The 13,731-nt window shown below is 43.6% G+C and overlaps 1 protein-coding gene across 2 annotated transcripts in view; it reads left to right on the forward strand.

Moving 5' to 3' along the window:
• haf (leucine-rich repeat and fibronectin type-III domain-containing protein hattifattener) overlaps positions 1–13,731 on the forward strand; it is a 116,814-nt gene that overhangs the window by 73,660 nt on the left and 29,423 nt on the right. Inside the window, exon 1 of one of the 2 annotated variants that reach the window (XM_022837485.2) lies at positions 10,425–11,022. The exons of the other annotated variant lie outside the window; for it this stretch is intronic. The gene's annotated coding sequence lies outside the window, so the exon portion shown is untranslated. Of the gene's footprint in view, positions 1–10,424; positions 11,023–13,731 lie in introns of those variants that run through there. 2 annotated transcript variants of the gene reach the window in all.

The following is a 13,731-nucleotide window of genomic DNA, read 5'->3' on the forward strand; positions in this document are numbered from 1 at the left end:
AGTTGGTGTAGCGTGGGTTATTAATAGTAGGAATAATTACTCCGCGGTATAGTCGAATCCTAAAGGTCGCGTGCGTTTCATGAAATAAGTTGTTACTCGACATTTTTATTTTATGACGCGGTTTATGTGAAACGCACCTGAATCTTCTGCACAAAGCCCTTCAAAGAAGGTCGACTTTCGTTCACTTCCGTGCATCCAATAAAATGCGGAATTAACTTATCCATAAATTTTATAGTTATTATCAAACATGTCCGTGTAGAAAATTTGGGGGGTAAAAGACTACATCCGATTGATTGTTACGGTGTGAATAATGTTAGGGTTAGGATATGAAAAAAAACCTTTCAGATTACGACATACCTCTTCGTATATATGCTACTACATAATAGAATATATATATAATACAAAATTAACAGTGTTACAAAACTACGTTGTTTGTTTTTATGCTCAAAATATTGTTAGCTAGTAAAGTGCGACCTACATTTAGGTATATGTACGAATATATCTAGACATGTTTAATTTTATCATTGTTGAAACATCTACAGTGATCTGACGGAAAACGAATAGTGAAACGGCCACGTTTCCATTGAATGGGTAAACTGCGGGCTGACGTCCCATAATCAGCAGGTTCGGCCCGTCTGCAGAAAAAGAGTAGGCGCTTAGAGACATGTTATCGAAGTGACGGCAACAATTGGCCTTGAGGTGGTGTTCTAACTTCCGGTTGGCAACAGTGAGATTAGCGCGAGAATTCTAGCGAAGGTCTAGATAAGGTGGAATATAAGATAAATATTGACCCGCAAATGGCCATATGGCTATTTTTGGGCAGTATCAATCACGTGGACGGTTATCCGCATACCCGACAGAAACGGGGCTCTGTTTATTTTTAGTTTACACAAACCTACTTATCGGCTTTAAAAGACGCAACCCGTACAGAGTCTGCGCACAAGATACGTTCGCTTTTACATAGCAGTTATTAGGTCCTTTAGCTATAACTCGGTAAAGCGCAGGATTGGGGTGATATTTCGCTCGATGATATTGGGGTGATATTTGCGGCTGTGTATTATATTGACAATTACCAGGATCCTCAGTACAAACTAGAGGCTCTATCCGTGCTCGGCAAAACGGTGATTTACACAATTAACTTTAACGAGTCCGGATAATTTACGAAACACTTTTTAAATGACCCTAACTTAACTTTTTTGTTCAAAACATAATCAAATAATTAAATATTGAAGATCTTAACAAAGAAGCATCGTAACACACTGTCTATAGACTTATTCAGGGGAAGATTGAACATCGACAGAAAAAAGCAGCGGCAGTAGTGACAATGAACTCGCAACTAACGCAGTAGCAATCATAAATCGCCTGCATTTCACGCTTTCATGGTACCAACGTCCGCGATCATCTGCCGGTGCCAATACGACAGCGCGCAAGAGGTTTGTGATGACTTATCTTTGATCGAACCTCTGGGGTTAGTTTAGTTTGGGGATAGTTCTGGGGTTGTTTATTTTGTGGAACCAAAAATCTCATTGTTGTTAGATGCGATATTGCTAGCCATCTAAAGTGCATATTGTTTGGAACACTAACTTGTTACCATGATCATCATCGGGCATCCGCAATGCGATAAATATCATAATACAAATGATAACAATGAATTAATTTTATCCACCTGTCACTTAACGGAACGAGATATATGTATGTATAAATAGCGGTCGTCTGCACCATGTGATTACTTATTGCATAACAAACTGCCATGGCGTTACAGCAGCGTATGGCCGTCGTGCTCATCTGTAAAACAGCCGTAACCTCTCTCTGACTTTCGCCGCTTCGTCTTTGTTCACTTCCTTTAACTTTATTGCCATTTAACAGAACCCTCTCCCGTCTAAGCCCGCGGCCCCACCAACTCCCTTGAGCGAAATTTTCCTTTGGCTAAGCTTATGCTTTTTGCTTGCCATTAATAATAGCAAATCGTCATTTTTAGTCATAACCACATCTCCGTCCTTTATATAAATCTAAAGATGTGAGGAGTCAATCATCCGGCCAGCCATCGGCCAGACAGTCATTGAGTTAGCTCACATACATGCGTGTGGGTGTCGATACTAATGGCAACTGGCCATTCGTCGGAGTCATCGTAATCGCTTTTCAACTTGTCAAAGCAATAGCTTGATCCAATTGTAGAATGGCAGAAGTATTGGTAATCTGTTGTTCGTGATTCTTTCAAGTTCGTTCCTTCTTTATGTTCTCTATTGGCTTATTTGCAAACACCGTTAGTGTCATTAGCTGCGTATTCAGCCGGACTCGTTTCATCATCGAGCTTGTTTACCGCGTATCAACATGCCGCGTTGACAATCAGCTGGTGGTCGTTTCTCATTCATTCATTCATTATTGAGCCCATCGTTACCACCATGGTCAGCAGTCACCGCAGCAGAAGTACTACCTTTGCTGCGGTTACTACTAATGGTAATATCACTTTCACTGTTATAATCATCATCATCATCATCGTCAGCAGCAGCCGCCGTGACAGGATCATGACGACGGATTATTAGCTTCATTGAACGGTGCTTGCTTCAACTCCCCTTCCTTTTTACTCAGTCCATGGCTTCCTCCACCTCATGGTCCCTTGTCATGACCGATGATGATGATGATGATGATGATTCTCAACTGTCTACTTGACGGGAAAGTTGTTTATTTTAAGTTGGGCTGACTTGGCTTGCTAAAGAGCCTGTTCGTCAGCTGATTCCGTTTTTTATCCGGCCGCTTCAATACCGGTACAGCGATGTCTACGTAAACCGCAGGAGCAATAAAAGCGACAATTGCCACCCGTCCACCCACTCACTATCGGAACAGAGCTATGGCGATAGACGTACCAAAGTATCTGCGACAATCTGCGTCACGATTGCGGGCAACAGCAGATGAAATAGCAACGGCAGTAGCTGCTGGACTGCGCAAACTCAATACGCTGGATAAATGTCACGTCGTGCCAACGTCATGTAACGTACCTTTGCATCTGTTAGTGACGTCGGGTGGGTGCCTTTTTCTAGCATCCCCTCCCGCTTCTTTTGCTAAGCTGATTTGCACACAAAAATGAAACGAAAAAAAAAATAGAAACGTAAGATCGAAGACGATCTTCAAAACTTTGAACAAACGAACAAGGAAAAATAAAAAATGCCAATTCGTTTTGGGCGGTAGACGAATGGCGGGAGGGAGGAGGGTTGAGGCAAAAAGGATAGATAAAAGCTCCGAGATGCAGCTGCGGACCGCTGGCCGCGTTGAAGATGTCATATCGTCTCATGCGGCGGCGATGGTCGCTACCAGCCTATTGCGGCGGTTGCCAGTTGGCGAGTGCTAGACCAGGTCCGTCTCCTACCACCAGGTCTAAGTGCGCGATGCAGCCACAGTCGTTCTGGTTAATCAGGGGTGCGCGCATGCCGTCAACGCAGCTGGCAACGGCTGTTGGCGCAGCGGTAGCCGCAAGTAGCGACTGTGGTGGCAACGGCTGGTTCATTTCGCTGGATAGTGGCCGTCTCGCGATGACCGGCAACATCATTGGACTACTTTTCTATATGTACGTTGCGCTGCTGTTTACTGCAGAGAATAATGCGCTGAGTCACAAGTGGAAAGCTTGTTGTTTGTCAGTCGTGATGAAGCATCCTGCGCGAGGAGATCCTGAATCTCCTCTGGAACAAGACAGTAATACAACTAGCAGACGTTTGCGCAGCGCCTAGTGTCGCGAAGAGCCCACGAAGCAGCGAATTCGGCGAAAGCGACAACCATGAGGGGAGGAGATCACACATAATAGATACAGGCCGGTGGACTTATGATATAAACTTACATTACCGTAGTAGTAGCAACAACGGCGACATCGATAATTGCAACAATTGAGCGGGTCTATAACAGTGAGAACGAGAAACAGTAAAGGAGTGCCAATGGCGAATTGACTAGCGTCAGCTATGGACAGGTATCAACCGGCGGTAATACCGCATTAGGCTTGGCATTAGGGTAACAATCCCTCTGAAGTAGCGGTTATACGGTCACGGGAAGCTGCGAGGAACATTGGCGACTTGAAGGTGAAGGTGATCAATGAGGGTGGGGTTCTATAAGCTGACGCCAATGATCATGATGGCGACGTTAATGACTAACACTATAACGGCCAACCGAAAGTGTATGTGTCCAATTGATTTTTTTTGACAGTAACAAAAATAGGACCGCGGCAGCCACGAGCGCGTAGTAGAAGAGAAAAATATGAAGCGCAACGTTCCCTGTTACCTCATTTGAAAATGTTTTTTTTTTTTTTGTTCAAAAAGTACGCGCCTGATTCTCCTTATCTTGTCTTCGCTGGCATAACCTGAACTTTGTAGTTGAGGTCGAAGTGGTTGGGTTGTGGTTGTTCTCGTCGTCAGCAAATGGTCATAGAAAGTGTGGCCAAGCCAGCCGAACGTAGGGGGCGCGTTATGCAATTTATGACCCATGGCCGCCACCATCACCACTGCGATCAGCAAATATTTAGTGGCGTATTGTGCGTTTAACGGCCTAAAAAGGACGATGAATACCTTTAGTAGCGGTAGCAGCGGCGGTCCCGATCACTGCAGCATAACCAGCCATAGAAAGAACTGAATGTCAAAGAGTTGTGAACAATGTCTAGCTATTACAAGTGTGTTGTTAAATAATACTTCTATATATATATGGTTCCGGACGCATGTGGCGTGCGCGCACGTAAATGGTCACTGTTACTTAAACGGCTCTGCAAACTGACCTAATCCGTCGAGCTAGTTTATTAATTGCCTACCCATTCTGACCAGCCGATAAATGGAAGACGTTTTTGGTCTGTTATCATATCTAGTATGAAACAGCGGAGTCGGGTTGCCACGGTGCTGTAAATAGATGAGGAAAACTGATTGATTCAGAGACAAAATCTTATCTATTTAATAGTAAAAAGGTCGCATAAGCATTCTTCTCTGTACGCTGTGAGCGTGCGTGGCTATACATTGTGAATACGTACAGCCAAACGATATTCACGCTAGCTTGCGCGAGCCCTGTATCCACTGACGCGGCGCTTCGACAAGATGTTCGCTTTTTCTTCTTTCGAAGAAATCGTGTCGATGAGAAGAGGGACTTCACACATGAGCGTAATATAAATGCACATATACGTAATTCTGCACGTAGCGCGTGCACCTTCGTTTCGGACTTTTCGTCATCGCGTCCGCCAGAAATGGTACGATATATGGTCATGCGGATTCTGTAACATATGAACTTGCCATATGCATATTCCAACGCACGTACATATAAAGAATGTCAATGTGCGGAATCCGATACGTTCGAGGTAAAGCAGGAGAGTCTGAGCTGCTGATGATGATGCCACCGCTGCCGGTGACGCAACTGGAGTTAAGCGTGTTTTGCGCACCGTACGCCTCCACAGTTAGCATATGGTTTCGTCTGTTCAGACGCTCATATGCTTCTGTTTTGATCTCGTCAATGCTATTTTTCAATTAGAATTTTCCCACAGTCGCGTTTAGCACGTGCCCAATGGAACAGGTTTAGGGGATAATTTCTAACTCGCTATTTTTTTTTTAACCGCAAGACGTCAGAACGAGTATCGAATACATTCACAACATCCATAATACGCGTGCGGATAGTCACTGAAGGGCTTGCTTGGCCAAAACAGGTCGCAGATATCACTTTCTTACGGTTCGACTTTGACATATCTTAAATAAATTGTTGAAATGCTCTAGTTTTCCTTCACTGATGTCTTTCTCTGCAGCTGCTCCTGCGGTGTGACGCACGCATAAAGACTTTGCAATTTCATCTTGTCTCACAGCAACAACAACAACGATTTTCGCTAGATTGGAGTTCAAATCCATGATGCATGTTAAAAGGTGCAAGAAATTAGGAAATACAACATTTGAGTAAGTGAAATCATCGCATAATAGAGACGCGTTTCTAGATAGTGGGAAGAGTCCCCAATCTTGGTCACTAGCCTATTGATTTTAGCCTATTTTTTTTTACCCTAAATAATTTTGCCTTTGGTCTCAATGCTGTCTTATGGATACCATGGACATTGGCGATTTGCAATGACTCAAGCTTACTGGCTTTAACTGAAATGCTTACGAGCACGCAGACCCTTCGTTGCATCTGCACGAAGGATATACATGGGTAACGTTATCCACTATCGAGCGTCGATGTATTTTCGCCATTAGAATGTTATCGACTATATCGCTTCCGCTCATCATTGCAGCGTGCTGAATCGGATACACTGGTACTCAATAGATAGGTTGGCACCTTAACAACTTTAGCGGTAGTGACTGTCCGTCATGGAGTCCTTCTGCTGCTATGCAACTAAACATAGCGGCAAGATAACGATTGGGACCATCCCTTGCCATAGCCACAAACAAAAACTACCTCAGCTAGAGAACACGAACCATTGTCTGCTTGAGAATCGTGTAGTACGAGATTTGAACCATCGTTTTCGTGGCGTCATATTATATATCCATTTGTTTATTGTTTCTGGGGCGATGCCCCCGCTTGCATCAGAGGCAACTCAGACAGATACGGCGGTGTGCTACGATATCCGCCAGATCGTCTGATACCGCCGTGGTGGCTACTACGAAAAGCTGGCGAATTGGACGACGAAAACAACAACAACAACAACAAAAACAACAAGTGATGAACGAAATCTTGCCTAAGCGAGAAGCTAGCAGACAAAATCGCCATTTGTTGTAATAGTACTAGTATTTGCAGTGCTTGTAGCTATGATGGTGGCCAGCTTCTCGATTGTCTTTAGGCTCAAGTCATCATCACACTATCGAACATAGTTGTGATTCTACGTTATGATATGTATTGTAAATGTGTGTGCGCATGTGGTTGTGCTGTGGGCTGGATGTTCATTATTTAAAATAAATGACGATCCCAGCGGACATACAATACGAAGAAAATACAGAACAGAACAATCAACAGAAGAAGCCTCTAGAAAGAACACCCCACCAAAGAATCTATTATTAGCACGACGAGATCTGCCATCGTTCTGTATGAAATGTAAGACATAGCATTCCATATACTGGCATGTAGAAAATGGAATTAGTACATTTTTCTAGCCCAAACAGAAAAATCTACAAGCAGACGAACTCACTACTATTCATCAGTCGCCCTTGCATGTGATTCGTGATGAATCGCAGGAAGAGCCAAATATACGGCCAATGTTAGAAGGCGAGAAGATCAAACATGCATGCTTATATAACTTCGCCAACAGAAAGTAGAGTTCTTAAATACTGAACCAATGATAGTATACTTTGCTTTTAGCGCACGTGTCCTTTAACTTAAAACAACATTAAAACCTCTCCGTAAATACTTTGTTAATGTAAATACACAGTTTCGATTAAGAAAAGCAAATCAAAAAGAAAGAAAGAAATAAATAGCTGAAAATCGGTATGACAAGTTTTCGAGTTCTTCATAATTGTCTATTTTTTATGCCAGTTTGGCAATATTCTAGATCAGAAATGACTACACGACTCAAATGGCCATTTTCCTTCTACAGAAGATCCTCTGCTGAGCGCTGTCACGTGAAAGTTATGTGATAGGTGCAGGAACTTGGACGCTCGCACGGGTACACAAAGGGCTAATCCGCCCTTCTACCCTCTCACACACAGCTATGCACATACAAACACAATTACAGGATTTTGTTTCGTACAAACTGGTTTTGCTGACCACATATATGAGACTACTGGTGATCTAGAGCAACCGTTAAGAATTTTTCGTGATTTTTTCCTCTTTTTTTTTCCGCTCTAGCCGATCGTCTTATTTGCGCGTTTCAGCGTGATTGTCGCCACTAGCGCTACAATAAACTGAACGCCGTTTCCATTCCCTACGACAGTGTAGTGGAAGTGGGAACTTTCAAGGCCTGCCCTTCTGCTGCCAGCGGCGACAGACTTCTACCGCCGGACGCGTCGAGCAAAACGAAGCAAAATCGATCGATGTTGAAGCCGATCATCAACATCGCCATGATTTTGATCGTGCGTAGTCACCGGTAGCCGCTGCTGATTTAGTTTGTATTAGCACACGTACAATTACAATAGTAGAGGCATTTTTGCTTGTCACGGATAGGCTAGAACAGCTTAGAGCAGGAAAACTGGTGCATGAACGCATGGACAAATGAAGAAATGCCCCGCACAGACACAAATCGGGTGCGACACTGGATGCTGACAAAACGACGCTAGCGAAAGAAGATGTCTCCGACGACGATAGCGCCACGTTCCATGGCGCGACAGTATATTTTCAATAGCAACAGCCGCAACAAAGTAATCTGTTTCCCTTGCGATAAATCGCAGTAATGGTAACGAAGAATCATGATGATTATGCCATTTTGTTGTTCGCGGTGCCACTCTCTCTTTTCTTCTTATGATTAGGTAGAAGGAAAGGCACAGTGGCACTATAAAACTATTAGCTCCCTGTGATCTTTTAGCTAATAATTCGTCTGCTGAAGACCACATTGAGTATTTCGTGGCCATTATCCATTTGCTTGTGTGGCCTTAAAAAGCGGGTAGGACTCTCCATCGGTTTATCGTCTGGCTGTATAGAAAATGGCGAGACGGCCACGCCGCGTAACCGATCATGCATCTTCTAATAAGCAAGCACATGCAATGCTCGAACCTATTCGTTATCGTTCCTAGTTGTCTGCACCGTGTTTAAATTTACTGGTCAATGTTTCTGTCGCCTTTAAAATGACTGAATTGATTGACTGATTTCTATTAGGCCGCCTTTCTAGCCATGCAGTAAAGCTTTCTAGTGATAATACTGATCGGTAGAGCTTTGCTGAAGATTAGTGGGCATCGATCAGTTAACGATGTTGCTGTTGTTGGCATGTTTTATCTGTTCTTCAAGACCTGAACTAAACTTGAGTCATGTAATAAGGTATAATCTACAACTGATGAATTGACAAGAACAAAAAAATAATGTTTATATAAGAAGTCTAAGTTAACACTAGAAGTTGTCAACCTGATATCGCAAGCACGAATACGGCAAATTGTGTATTTATATAAAATACATGGGTACGACGTCCCTAACCAACCATATTCAGCCATGCACGATATCTGGTAACCAAAAAATCAAGTATTTCTTTTTTTGCTACATAAGCGAAGCCAATTCAACGTTGCTACGCTAAAGGCCAATATATTTTAATATTGCGTCACGCCGAAAACAATTATCAATGCGCGTAAAATTCGTATGATTTCAATATTTGTTCCAGCGTTCGCTCAAAGCCATGGCCGATAACGGGTAAAAGCAAGACGATTGATAGAAACAGCGATATATACAACCATTCATCCAAGACGCGAGCAGTAAATTGTCTACTTTGATAATAATATTTATTAGGTCATTGCGTTTTAGAGCTATATAAAACAATTGGGAAACGTGTACCTCCACCGAAGAATCGTTTCCGCTGTATAGGGATAAGCGTTAAGATATCTGTTTCGCAGAATCTCCAGCAGAAATGGCAGGAAAACCGAACCAATTCATTCGTCATTCAGTAGCATCGGTTCGAATGTTCGAAAAACCTAACTGTGTAATAGCAGCGTAAGACGAAACAAGAGGAATTATGTAAGATGTCCTTTTCCCAAGTCCTGTTTCAGTTTTTCGCTAACAACAAGTGTATGTCCGATGAGTAGGCTCGAACACGAGCACAGAAATGACATGCCGCTGGTATATAGTACTCGCACACGATCTAACCTGTTTTTACTTATACACACGCTATTAGCCAATGCGAGATACGAAATACCATGCATCATTCACGCTCAGCACACGTTCATGTACGTTTGCGTGTACGATACAGTGCCAAGAATCCAATGGCTACCCAACGTGTGGGCATTCCGTGATCCCAACGCAGTACTACATAGCTGTCGCTATGGCTGTAACGGCTTTTGAGTTCTTCCTACCGATGCACTCCTACAAGTTAGCCCGTTCACTCAGCCAACAACAAGTAGCCATTTCGTTGCCGAAGCTATCAAAGTCATCATTATCGCTGTTCCGGTTGTTGTGGCGACGCTGTATGATGCTTCGAAAAGCTGCCCCCTCCTGTCGTCGAAAGCTACTAAAACCTTGCGCTAGTGAAACGTTGTCCTACCACAGCTTTTGCTTGTCGCTGGTCTTAGAGGAATACGATTATTGTTGTGGTCGTTGTTGTTGTTCTTCACCAGCAGCAGCAGCAGCAGTAGAATCAGCGGTAATGGTCTGGCCGTACTGCCACCCCTTCTGAACAATCTATCGCACTGGTTCGCGCGGAGTGCTATTACTGGCACCTTTGACGCTGGCGGCGCTGCTGCTGCCGAACCGTCGGACACCCGGACGCCCGTCTGTCCGTCGACACTTGCTTGCTTTTTGCCCTCTCCGATTACTTTTAAGCACACACCGCTCATACGAACGGTCAATCGGACAAACGACAAGCTAACAACCGTTAGACTATAGAACGACAGACCACCGTTAGACGAACGTGAATGAGTCAGCCGAATACGTGAAATGAAGAGCGAGTGGTAAACGACAAGGCGCTATCGCCGCCGTGGATGCGTACGTTGCACGCTACGACTACTAGTAGACAGGCTGACAGTCTGCGGCATAACAGAAGCTGTTGTACAGCCCCAGAACTATTATACACCTGTCTTAAGCGACCACGACGCCCAGCGGTGGTGGTAACTATCGTTGGGCATAAACGGATAGCGTAGCCTTCTACGATATATTAGAGGCGGAAATCACCATCACTAGCAACATTAAGGGGGTGATCAATGTGCTTCGCGCGATCCATAGTGTGTTAGGATTTAAAAGTGTTCAGTAAATCCAGTCAGATCGTGAAAAGGAGGGATTAGCTTGTGACCGAAGGAAACCCGCGCGGTGCAGGTGCTTGGTGACTTCTTAAGGATATCATCAAATTGATTCCACGAATCAAGCGAACGTTTTAGGGCGATGCCAGTGTAAGAAAGATGTGTTATTAATGGCCGGAGACGTACGTAGCTAAGTAACGGAACCCGAGGGTTTGCTTCAGCTGGTGTGAGTTGATAAAGGTGCTCTCTTTCAGAATAGGTTGTATAGAGCTGTGATTGCGCGACGATGAGTTTTGATCTTGTTTTTCGTTCGAAGCATTTCTTTGCATTTGTACCCTTCTCCTATCCGTGCCAACAATGATAAATTATCTATTAGAGAATGGGTTGAGGCGGACGATTTGTTGTACGACAGGGGACCGAATAAGAACTAGAGAACCTTTGGCAAATAAATATACAGATATGATAGTAACTATTCTAGTCAATTGAATTTTCAAATCGAGCACCTACATTTTTCAGGCCACCAATCAAACTATTGAATAACAGTTCGACAATGCAACTATGTTTATAACGGGCTCGTTGAGGTTAGCATATAATCTACTGTGTCAGTTAATAGTATGGCCTTATTTTTTGAGTTCTATAAAAACACGTCTATGAAGGGGCTTGCCATGTTTATATCAACAGGATATTAGTTGCAATTCCTGACCGGTTCCCACGTCATTCCATCGATAAACACTGCAGTGGGTCATCTTAGTCTCAAACTAACGGATCGTAGTGTCTTCACCTTGATATACCTTTGACTGTCCCACACTGCTTAAGACACAGCTATTATTTATCTTTAATGGCCAACTACTACCTTCCAAATCACTGTATACCATTCTAATCAATGGGCCGTCCAATGTGTTTCGAACAAATGGCTCTAAATACGTACGTGGTTTACTTCCAATGCATTACTGCTTCGAGTAATGAAATTTCAGTTGTTAGACGCACCATTATCGTCCTGAGTGATATTTACATGCGGTGCCCAGTTCGTAAGGTGCAAACAAGTAGACATACTGTTTTTCTGCTGGCATGGAAGAATGTTCATCTCGTGCGAAAAAGCCGACGAGGCCAAGAAACGCTTGGTTTAGCGGAAAGCAGTATTTATTCCCTGCACAGCACAGAATATCAAGGGTTGCTTTCAACACACGTTGCAAAAACAGAGTAGTAAAATAGACCTAAACCCTGCGGTATCGTCGAGTGCAGTGCATCTTCTTCTTCAGCAGTCCGAAGCTTTGATAAGGAACCCCACTCGGAAGCTGAAAATCGCGTATCATTGAATTATGATAAGGACAGCCGATTATTGCAGACGTTTGTAACAGGACACAGAGTTGCTGTTTAGGTCCTTGAGAAACCTTATGTTTTGCATAAGATAGACGTATCTGCTTCTTGCATTTATGTCATTATGCTCTATCCGCACCTTTTGCTTCTTTCCGTGCCTGGATTAATTGCATACGGAATGTATGGTTTTGTCTATCATTTGCTTAACAAATTGCACATAATTGAAACCTCTCATCTGTTAGCTTCGTTTTGGGCTAGGCGTTACTTCTAGAGCCGCTCCACTCCATTCCCTTCTTGCTACGCTGCCGCAAACGACGAGCGCTTTCTGAATTTTCCTTTGGATCTACCTTCGATCAAAGCTCCGTCCAGCAATTTATTCAAATGAGTATATCGATCACTTAAAAGACGATGAAAGATCACGCCTAGTTGAGGTTCGGGCTATAATGCAGTCCATGACCATCAATTCTGAGTGTATGTCAATGGACAAGGTGTTATTCCACCGAAAAAACTTATTGTTTACTGAAATCGAGATACAAGTTTGCCGTCAAAATTTTTGTACAGCATTTTAGCTCACGCCCCTGCGTACCTTTCAGCTTCTTAGCAGAAGTACGCTCAAGTACGGATGAACTGTTTTCTACATTACCTACCTACCTTACATTAATTTCTACCAAAAAAAGGGAAGGGTGTCCATTGATATATCTGTTTGGATAGACCTGTTTAACGATCTTGCGGCACCGATGCTGACGGTCTTTGGCATCAAAATCATAGTATAAATGATCGACGGTACAATCAGGCTCCGTCTACAGTGCCTGACGATAATTCTAATGGTAGAAGACAATTAAACTGAAGTGCACGCTAGGCATAATATGATTCCATTATGAACTAGTACGTCAATATAATTAAGACAGAAAACTTATCAGCTCAACATGGAGATGAACTCTCGTCAGATCTGAAGCAACAGCTCAAGTAGCATTTTTCTTCGATTGCCAATGGTCTTCCATCGCCAATACGTTTCACTTCATTATCATCCTATTATTTTCTTACTCTAGTTTTCCTGATTGTGCCTACTTTCGTGCGAATGTTGGCTGCGGGGGTTACAACCGCCATGAATGGCTTCTGCTGTGCTTAGAGCTGTCCATGTTTCTGTAGCAGCTGTGATTCTTTTTGTTTTGACGCACTGCCGCTCCGCATTGTCGTTGGATAGAACGTGGCGTCTACTCGTTTCTCTGTAGCGAAGCAGTGCCAGCGTCTACCCCACCCCCTAGTGTCCCTTCCCTCTCGTTGTTCGCTGGATGGGGCGGATTCGACCTCTTGTCGGAGGTTTGAAGGTCTCTAGACTATTAGTAACAGCAGTAGGAACTATAGTAGCAATCTATCGGACCGCTCAACCTGTGAACTTGGTTGCTGTCCATGTCTACAAGGAGGATTTATTGTCCCATAATATGCATTACACTTATTGTGACATTACTAGCGCATCTACTTCTCTACAACGGCCATTGCTCGTCCTGCCGCTCGTACAATTATTGCTATTTCCAGTAATTTACTGGCGTTCGGCGGGCGGACAGATAGGCGAGCAGCGGCATCGATAAGCAAAAAAATCAGCAAGTGACTACTATCC

The sequence above is a fragment of the Varroa jacobsoni genome, unplaced genomic scaffold (assembly GCF_002532875.2).
Source record: "Varroa jacobsoni isolate VJ856 unplaced genomic scaffold, vjacob_1.0 scaffold_711, whole genome shotgun sequence".
Taxonomy (NCBI): Eukaryota; Metazoa; Arthropoda; class Arachnida; order Mesostigmata; family Varroidae; genus Varroa; species Varroa jacobsoni.